The sequence below is a fragment of the Crocuta crocuta genome, unplaced genomic scaffold (genome assembly GCF_008692635.1).
Source record: "Crocuta crocuta isolate KB4526 unplaced genomic scaffold, BGI_CrCroc_1.0 scaffold75, whole genome shotgun sequence".
Lineage (NCBI taxonomy): Eukaryota > Metazoa > Chordata > Mammalia > Carnivora > Hyaenidae > Crocuta > Crocuta crocuta.
This window is the reverse complement of record NW_027530350.1, coordinates 1797236-1807514: the sequence shown is the minus strand read 5'-3', so window position 1 is coordinate 1807514 and position 10279 is coordinate 1797236.

Genomic DNA, 10279 nt, shown 5'->3' with positions numbered 1-10279 from the left:
TGCTCTCTCTCTTTCTCAAAATAAATAAATAAACTTTAAAAAAAAAATTTGCCTCTCTAACCAGTCCCTTTCTTCCTTCCCACACAGCCACCATGCTAGAATAGGCTCTTGGCATCTCTCACTTAGACCAGCAGGATGGCTTCCATTGGCTGTCCCCTGTCCCCTTTTGCTTCTTTCCTGCTGCTCCCAATTCACTAGCCAGAGTGATCTCAAGACACAATTTTTTTTATGTTTATTTACTTTGAGAGAGAGAGTAAACAGGGGAGGGCCAGAGACAGGGAGAGAGAGAATCCCAAGCAGCCTTCACTCTGTCAGTGCAGACCCTACACAGGTCTTGAACTCACCAGTGAGATCATGACCTGAGCCAAGATCAAGAATTGGATGCTTAGCTGACTGAGCCACCCAGGCGCCCCTCAAGACACCAATCTTATCACAGCTCTGTCCTGTTTGAAATCTTCACCATCATCCCATAGTTGTTAGAATAAAGAGCAAAATGCCTAAATGGAACTCCAGGATGCCAAAAAGCACTGCCCCTTATCAATTAGGAGAAGTTAGTTAACTCCTCTATTTCCATTTTTTCTGTAAAATAGACATAAGAAGAGCACATATCTTGTAGATTTATCAGATACAATAAGTGAATTTCTACATATGAAGTACTTAGTATCCCTGGAACATAGTAAATCTTAAGTAAAAACATCAATTAATATTATTATCAATAATATTATAATGTTTATTTATTTTTGAGAGAGAGAGAGAGAGATTGACAGAGTGTGAATGGGGGAGGGGCATTTGAGACGGAGACACAGAATCCCAGGCAGGCTCCAGGCGTTGAACTGTCAGCACAGAGCCCAATGTGGGGCTCGAACTCACAAACTGTGAGATCATGACCTGAACCATAGTTGGTGCTCAACCAACTGAGCCACCCAGGCACCCCTATTATCAATAATATTATTACTATTATACAATCATTATCAATATTTCTAACCTAACACTGCAATCTGCTTCCTTCTTGCTCTCCTCATCCAGACACAGTGGCCTTCTTTCCTGTTCTTGACCATGTTATGGCTTCACCTGCCACAGGGCCTTAGCATATACTTAGCATATACTTATTATATCTTCTACCTCATTGCCAACTTACCTGCCACACAACTTGCAGATTTCATTTGAAGTGTCACAGCTTCAAGAAGCCCTTTCTGACTTTCTAGACCGGAACTAGAGTCCCCATCATTACATGGTCTCTTTTTTACATTTACCATTCGTACTATTATACTTGTATTTAACTGACCACTTTATAAACATATGCCTCTTTGACTAAGCTGAAAGCTTTGTGAGTGCAGGGCTCATGCCTGGTTCTCTTACCATTTATCCCTAGTGCCTCACACAGTGACCTGCATCAACCCTCAAAAAAGTGTGCTGCAGGTGTAAATGAACACCGTCCATCCAGCTGACTACTTCCAGCAAATCTCCCCTTCTTTAAGTCCCCCTCAGGTCTATGGTGCTGAAATTACCACAAGGATAAGCAAGAAGAACCACTCAGGTGTATGTAGCCTTTGTGAGCAACACTGCTCTGTTCCAAGCAACAGGGAAGTAAGTGTTCTCTGTTCTGTTCCTTCTCTCTGGGCAACCCAGGCTAGAGGCATTAAAACCATCTATCATGCTGTTTATCACAACACATCCAGATGCTCTGAGCAATAAAGCCATTCACAATACACAGTCATCCCATTTCTGGAAGATGCTCCCAGTCGAGCCTTCCCAGGGGATCTTGCAGATGAAGAAAGACACCCATCTGTCTGGGAAGAGGACTGATGTCTGCAGAGCTCTCTTTCAGCCTGGTGGCATATGCCATGGGACCCGCCGTCAGAGCCTGCAAGTAACAAACCCTGAAGTAGAGCCCTGTCCAATCAAGCTGACAGCAAGTGCTGTATTTGTTCAGGGTATTAGAAAATGCCAAGCTCAGGCTGATTTTTGAGGAGAGACTCCTGTTCAAAATAAAGAGGGTTTTGTAGGGGTTTTCCCATCTACAGCCAAATAAAATCAATCTCTGCAGAAAGAGATTTTATCTGAGAAAAAAATCAGGAAGGAAGGGAGGGAGGGAGGGAAGGGGGGAGGGAGGAAGGAAAATATGCTCAGCCTCCTGGATCAATGAGCCAAGTCTAACAAGATGAAGTTTAGTAGGAATTAGTTTAAGGTTTTCCACTTCAGTCCAGAAAGCCAACTGAAAAACTGAAAGCAGTAGGGTGGTGGAGATGAGCCTTAGCAGTAGCTGGTGTGACAAAGATTTTAGGGGTTTTACTTGACTCTGCAGATTAGAGTTATCAGTGTGACATGGCTGCCACAAAGGCCTAAGTACTGTTAATGAAAGGACAGGACCTAATAAGACAGAAATGACTATCCTACTCCCCCTGTTCTGGTCACAGCACACCCAGAATATTGTTCTCGGTATAGAGCACAGAACATAATTTTCACAGAATATGGCCAAATTGAACAGCTTCACCCAGCAGGTAAAGAGGGGCAATTTCCAGGAAGAGTCATGCACCAGAAAACAATGCGAGGGTCAACAAACCAGGGCCATTTGGCCTACAGAGTCAGTGCCTCAGTGCCTGGAAGGAACAGGCCTAATGGCATTCAAAAACTTTGGGTAGGTGGAGAAAAAACTAGTCAGTCTATGCAACCCTTTGTGATTCCCCTAGAACTAAAGAGGAAACTACAGAGTGAGGCATGTTTGGCTCAATATCAAGAACATCAGTGTTGGTGTCGTTTTGCCTTTTATTTTTAAATTACACAACTAACACATTACATTGTTGAAGAAAAATTCAAGCAATACAGGTATATATAGAACATGAATTTTCCCCCTTATCTTCACCACATACCCATATTTCACTCTCCCTCCATAAGCAGCCACATGTAATTTTAGTGTACACCCTTTCAAGCCCAGTGTAAAATGTGTTTATTCACACACACACACACACACACACACACACACACACATGCAGTTTGAGTTCAGGGTTTCTCCCCATCAATGAGACCATACTTTATCCATTTTGCAGTTTGCAGAGCATAGAGCTAGACAGAGACAATGGACTGCCTCCAGAGAGAATGAGACCCTCTCTATTAGAGCTGTTCAGAGAACAGGCAGTTACTAATCAGGGTTCTTACAGAGGGAACTCAAGCATTGGAAGATCCTTTGTTCTCTCAAACTTTACCTAAAGAAGGATCACAGAGGGTGATTTTTAAAATTCAGGTTCCCAGTCCCAAATCCAGAGAAACAGACGTAGTAGGGCTCAGGGGCCATGGATCTGCATTTTCCACAGGCACCCCAGGTTACTGTACTGCAAATAGTCAATGGATCAGACATTAGAAAAACACTGGAACACATGGTTAGACAACTTGACCTTAGGGGTTTCTTTGTCCCTGGCCCTCAACTTGAACTGGATCAAATTGGAAAGTCCTTCTTTTGAGGAACAATTTGCACTAAAGAGACAACCGTGATGTCTCATAACTAACTGACTGGCTATCTTTGCTTGACTTTCCCAGGTCCCCTGGCCCCAGTGCCCAATCCTCTCTCCATTCTGGAAAACTGATGGATTCCTCCAGGGGGCTCAGCATGGAGTAAACAGCTAGCTTAGGAAGCAGAGTGAGGGACACACCATATCTGTAGTCCACCACCCCCAAGCCCACCCCAGGGGCCAGTTTTGAGAAGGCAAAGATTCTGCCCTGCCACCGTCTCCTCAAGAACAGCAGGGCGGGCTGGGACCCAAGAGAGGACAAGGCCCCCTACAGGCATCTATCACCCATGTGCTTTTGGGCTCCCCACACACCCTGGAAGTGGCCGGCAGGGGGTTGGAAAGGTGTGAAGGGTTTTAACAGTCACCATGACTAGGGGCAATAACATTATTCAGTGAATGGGGCCTCAGATGTCAAACACCCTGCGAATCGAGAGAGAAAACCACACAAAGAAAAAGTGTTCCTCTGCCCCAAATGCCAAAGGTACTTAACCTTTCCTCTCCGTGCACACCATCAGCTATGCTCTAGTGTCAATGTGAGCTGTACCACTTAATTTTGTCTCTAGCTAATCACATTGACACCTACGCTACAACAATAGGATCTAGAGGATATTGGGGGGAAAGAGTGCAGATTTCAGCAGAAACATAGGCAGAGTGCATGGCCACCAGCAAGGCAAGGTTCCAGGTCATCCCCAGCTAATCTTGCCCCAGACCTGAGAAATCCTCTCTCCCCCATGGTTTCAGCTCCTAATGAGGAACTGCCCTCCAAGCAACACAAAGGCGGCTTGTTTCCAGGCTCTCTCTCCAGAGGGCTCATGCACAAAGAGGCTTTTTCTCACCTCATGGTGCTCTTGGCTGTGGTTCGACAGGAGTGCTATGCACAGCAGGACCATGTCCTCAAATGGTCGAGGCTATTTGCTTTGTCAACTGACAAATGTTATTTATCATTTAAGACAGAGATTGGATATTGGGGCCTCTGGCTGGTGAAAGCTGTTGAATATTTTTTTCAGGATGGCTTAGCAGAAACTTGGCAAACTGAAATGTTTTCTCACGCTGTGGATTTAAAGGTACAGTCTTCCTCTATAGAAAAATGTCAGCCAGACTTTACGAGATGGCTAAACCCTTCGGTTCAGTTCAAAAGCATGCAGTACTTACTCATGCCCTGTCTCTTCTTTGGGTGCTTTATCAGTATTTCTTCCCCTTCTCCCAGTGTTTTGTAGACTGCATACTCCCAGGAGATGGAAATCAACCGTCTTCCTTCTGATCCACCCACAGCACCTAGGACAGCACTGGGATCACCTTGCACAGATATAGATGCGCCCGCTGATTACTGACTGGCTATTACCAGACAGGCATGTACTGCCTCCTTGTCTGTCTTACTTATTCTGTTCCAGTTTGCAAACTGTCCTCCCCCTCCTAACTTGTATTAGAGGACACAATCCAAGACCTTCCTCAAGATGTCTTTTCTTGAGTAAATTCTGATCTTTGTCTTATTTCCATGGATTTAAATGCAGGAACAGCTTAGAAGGATGTATTTGCTTATGTGCTATGTACATTATCTTTTCAACTAGGCTACTGGTTTCTTGAGAGTGGACATCACATTTTCTGCTCCCTCTCTGCCCCCATTTGAAACTTGTGCTAGGCTTTGTCTTCCCCATGATCACATGGCTAACAGTCAACAATGCTGGGACCCAAACCCAGGTGTTCCAATTCCAAATCCAGTCATCTTCCCACAAAAACAAACCTTCTTAGTGATCCATGATAATCTCAAAAGAGTCTGATTTTGATATTTTCTCTTATTGCTGAATTCATGAGGGTCAAAAATACAACTTTAGCTACTTTGCAGACTATGTTTCGTTATTAATAATGCTCTGAGTGACTAATTTAGAATTTATTATTTTAAACCATGAACTGCATATATTTCATTATTTCGAAGAGTGAGTTATGCTTCTGTCTAATTAGTATTTTAGGATTTGTTTACAACTTTTACAGTATCAGGCTTTTCAGTACTGACTCTTCCCTGGGGCTTCCCAAGTCTTTGCACATTATGGTTAGTCTACTTGCCCCTGAGGATTTTAAAGCTCTCTATTCTTTAATTTATTTACATAATCTTCCTGGGACTGGAACACAATATAATAGTAGTTAACATTTATTGAGCACTTATTGTGTGCTAGGCATTGTGCAAAACACTTTACATGCAATATCTTACTTAATTTTCCCAAGAATCTATGTGGAGAGCACTATTAATACTACCTTTAAAGAATAGAAAACTTAGTCTCCAAGACAGTAAGTAAAATTTTCAAGGTTATCTAATGCAGTAAATTCAGAACCTAAACCCAGGGTCTGTTTGACTCCAAAGCCCTAATCAGTAGCTACTTTATTGAAATGATTCCAACTGGAAGCTTAGTGACTTGGTTCTACATGAGACTCTGCCAATGCCGTGTGACTTTGAGGCATGGAGAGAAATGGCAGTGGAGCTTGAAGGTGAGTAGGCATTTGTATCAGAGGAAAACACACTCTGAGCAGACAGTAGAGTATCTCTAAGGCTTAGAGAGGTTGCAGTGTGAAAGTGCTAAGGGTAACAAACCACTGAGGCTCTACAAAGGTATACCCTTAGGTGGCAATGAGAGATCAGTGACATCTACAGGCAGTCTTCCCAAAATGTTTTCTGGATATATTTGGAAGGATGGAGAAACCAAAAAGACATGGTAAGCGCTCAAGAGTGACAGAATCTAACACAGCCCCAGGGTACCCTAGTAGCACCAGGCTTCAGATGTCCCAAAAGCAGAATTATGACCTGGTGACTTGAGTTCCATAGGGCAGAGGCCACCCCAGAAAAGCAAATCTGTGTCAAGGTCTTACCTGCTTCTGGTAATGGCATCCTCCTTCTTTTGGAGAACTCTGTCTCCCCTGATGTATTTCTATTAAGTTGCTAATTACAAAAATCCTCCCCCTGATTACCAGGGTGGCTAAGTGCTCCAAGGAAAGCAATCATACCCCCTCTTGTAGGGAAATCTGAATCTCTGACAAACAGGGGATCCAAGAGGTAATAGCTGCCATCTGACAATCACATTCTAGAGCGTGGGTCCAACTTCTGAGGTGGCCAGAACTGCCCTTATGTCCTCCCTGCCTGAGGCCTACTGGTTCAGCTACTACTCTTTGCAAGCTACACTGAAGCCTTCCAATAATGCATTTTTGCTTAAGTTATTTAAGTCTGTTGCTTGCAACCAAATTTTTTTGATACTCACTGATAGAGAGGAAATGGGGGCCTAGGAATGTCCTGTGTGATCTTGGGCTGGACCCAGGTCAAGTCCAAGATGACCACCACCTGAGAAGTGGTATCTGGACAGTCTAACAATCCACTGGACTCCAAGAGAACTCTCTTGGAAATACTCCTAGATCCAGCAAAACCTCTCTACAACATCTAGAACCAGGTACTCTCTTCTTCAGAACATTCCATTCAACATTGCTGAAGTAGAAAGAGTGACCTCCTCCCCACGCACACTGGCAGTCTTCAGGCACTACTGCCTTTTCACCCTCTCCTTCCCCCTCCCTGCCACATTCCATGAAGTCTATCCAAATACTACAGCCTAAAGATAAGGGGTCAAGATATCATTTCCTGAAAGTCAAAAGGATTAAAGGAAGTCTTACATTATACCAATCCTTACAATCCTGCAAGGTAGATATGGGTGTCACCAGGTTTCTGTGATGAAATGCAGGCAAGAAACATTAGTCCCAGGAGTAGTTTACACAGCTGGTAGCCACCGAGGTCCATCTGGAATCTTCTGCTACACGTATCAGACACATCTCTGTGCCTTTGTGCCTCCTCAGTGCCCCCTTGTTTCCCAGATCTTCATCTTCTTGTTTCACCTCAGCCTCTGCCTTGGCCAACAAAATCAAAGCCTGACTCGTTCTTTCACATGAAGCCAGCCAGCCACATACGCTGTGTCAGGGGTATCCAAGACCAACCACCCCAGGTTGGATGATTTTCTAGGATTCACGGGACTCCAGCATATAGTTGTATTTGTGTCTATGATTGATTACAGCAAAGGATACAAAACGCAGCCAGCAAAAGGGAAAAGTATGTGGGGAGAAGTCCAGGGGCTTCCAAGAGACCTCTTCCGGTGGGATCCCACAGGACTCACTCAATTCCTCTAGCAAGAGGTTGTGACAACACATGTGAATGTTGTCTACCAGGGAGGTTCATGAGAGACTCCATGTCCTGTGGTTTTTACTGGGGACTAGCCACGTAGGCAATCTGTTGCCAGCACATACCAAAACTCCAGATTTGCAGAAGGAAAACAGGTGACTAGCATAAACTTGCACAAAAAGGTCTGGGCACAGTGATGTGAGCCCTTCTGAAATCCAAGTTCCCAAGTGCTGGCCAAGGTCGAGCCTTTTTGAGAACTGTAGTCTCAGGCCTACACTATTTACTCTCTTCCACATGTACGTGGCTTGGATGAAATGTTATATTATAGGGCATGCGCTCTTTCTCAGTGGCTTTCAAGAGGGTAAGAGAAAATAAACCCTAAATACAGGGAATTTTCCTCCCCAGGGGGCTTAACTTCAACCAACAGAAGTAAGAGAGAGAGGAAAAGTCCCCTTCTCTTTTTACTCCCAAGGACTGTTCTGAGGCACGATTTTTCTGTGTGGGCTGGCCAAAAACATCCTGCACGGCTGAGCAGGTGCACCTGCTGAGCAACTGGCTATGATCATTTTGTTTGTCGGTGTATGTGTACACACACACACGCACATGCTATCAGGAACCAGAAGCCAGCACAGTAACACATCATCTTGAGTTGCTTCCCTTCCTTCCCTGCCTCTTTTCTCTTGTCCTTCACTTTCCTGGGATAGTACTTCCCACATAGCACATTAGTACTTAAACCTTGTCTCAAGCTCCGATTTTTAGGAATCTCTGCCTAAGACACCGCACACTGTTAGGAATATCTTGGCACCAAGCCACTTTAGTTTTATCTTACTCTGGGAAGGACCACCCAAATAAAATGGTCTGGATGCCTTAAAGAAAAGTATGTTTATTCTCTAGAAGAATTAGAGAGTCATTCATTTATATAACAAATTACTTACCAAACACTGAAAAAAGGCAAAGCACTGTGGCCTTGGGGAAACAAGAGTGAGCTGGATAGCACAGTCCTTGACCTTGAGGATCTTGCACACTTGTGGAAGAGACAGTTGATTAAATAATTACCAAAAAATGTGATAAGTATTATGAATACCAGGGCACCGCAGGATCCTAACCTGGCTTGAGGAAATGAATAGCCTCTTGGAGCAAAAGGCGCTTAAGTGGGAGATGGAAAATGTGTCAGCAGTAGCCAAGGCAAGGGCCAGGGAGAAGGCAAATATCTGGACTGGAGACATGAATTGAGGAGTCTTCTCCATATATAACTAATGGGAGCCAGGGGAGTGGTTAAAAAGGTACAGAGTGAAGTGTAACTGGCATAGATAATGCACTTAGCCATCTCTCCCTCTTCTGAACTCCCAAGGAACTTGGAACTTCCAAACTTCTTAAAGTCCATAACATCTATCTGGCACCTCAGCTGTGAACATTTCATCTGTATGAGTCTCCTCTCTGCAGCTAGGTTGTGGTGACCCTGAAAACAAAGGAAGCAAGTGCCTTTCCTAGCCCTGGAAACAAGGTAAGTTTGAAGGTTTGACTGTCTATGTACCCTACTGATTTATTAGGATCCTGGAATGGGAGAATATCTTGAGGATTTATCTTTTTAAACTTCCTCATTTTGCCTATAAAAAAATGGGAAACCAGAGAGATGAAAAGTCTTCCCAATGTCCTAAAATTTATCACACTGTATTGTAATTGTCCAGTAATTGTTGTGCCTCCCACATTAAACTCTAGAAGCCACGTGAAGGCAGGGTCTGTGACTCCCTTGTTTGTTCTTATATTCTCAGAGCCTCACACCATGTCTGGGAAGCACGAAAAACTCCAGACAGGTTGGGGGGGGGCGGTAATTGTTTTTTACATTGATTTATTTTTGAGAGACAGAGCACAAATGGGGGAGGGGCACAGAGAGAGGGAGACACAGAACCCAAAGCAGGCTTCAGGCTTTGAGCTATCGGCACAGAGCCTGACACCGGGCTCAAACTCACAAACCGTGACATGACCTGAGCTAACGTTGGATGCTTAACCAACTAAGCCACTCGGGCACACCAGGTTTTTGTTTTTTTAATGTTTTATTTTATTTGGAGAGAGAGAAAGTGTGTGTGTGTGAGTCGGGAAGGTGCAGAAAGAGACAGGGACAGAGGATCCAAAGCAAGCTCTGTGCCAACAGCAGCAAGCTGTATGCGGGGCTAGAACTCACAAACCACAAGGTCATTACCTGAGCCAAAGTCAGACGCTCAACAGACTGAGCCACCCAGGTGCTCCCAGGCATGTCTTTTTGAAAGGGAGGATCAATAAAATGTTAGTTTAGGCAGAGCCCAAGCTAGGATCCTTCCCAGTGTTCTATGCACCAGCACTGAGTCTCATTTCTCCATCCCCAGGCACAGAGTCCGCCCCTGCCCACTGCTCTGAGCAGCAGAAGTATGTTGAGAAAGTACTTTAGTTCAAGCACAACATCCCGTTCAGCCCCAAAACTCTGCTAGTGCTATTGATTTCTGGGGGGTTTTGAAATGGAATGAGCGGCTGATTTTCTCCAAATGGCACGTTTCATTCATGATGCATGATTGTAATCATGGCTGCCTGAAGCCTGCAGTCTCCATCTTGGGGTGGGGATGGGGGGGGGGGGGTGGGAAAGAAAAAAAAA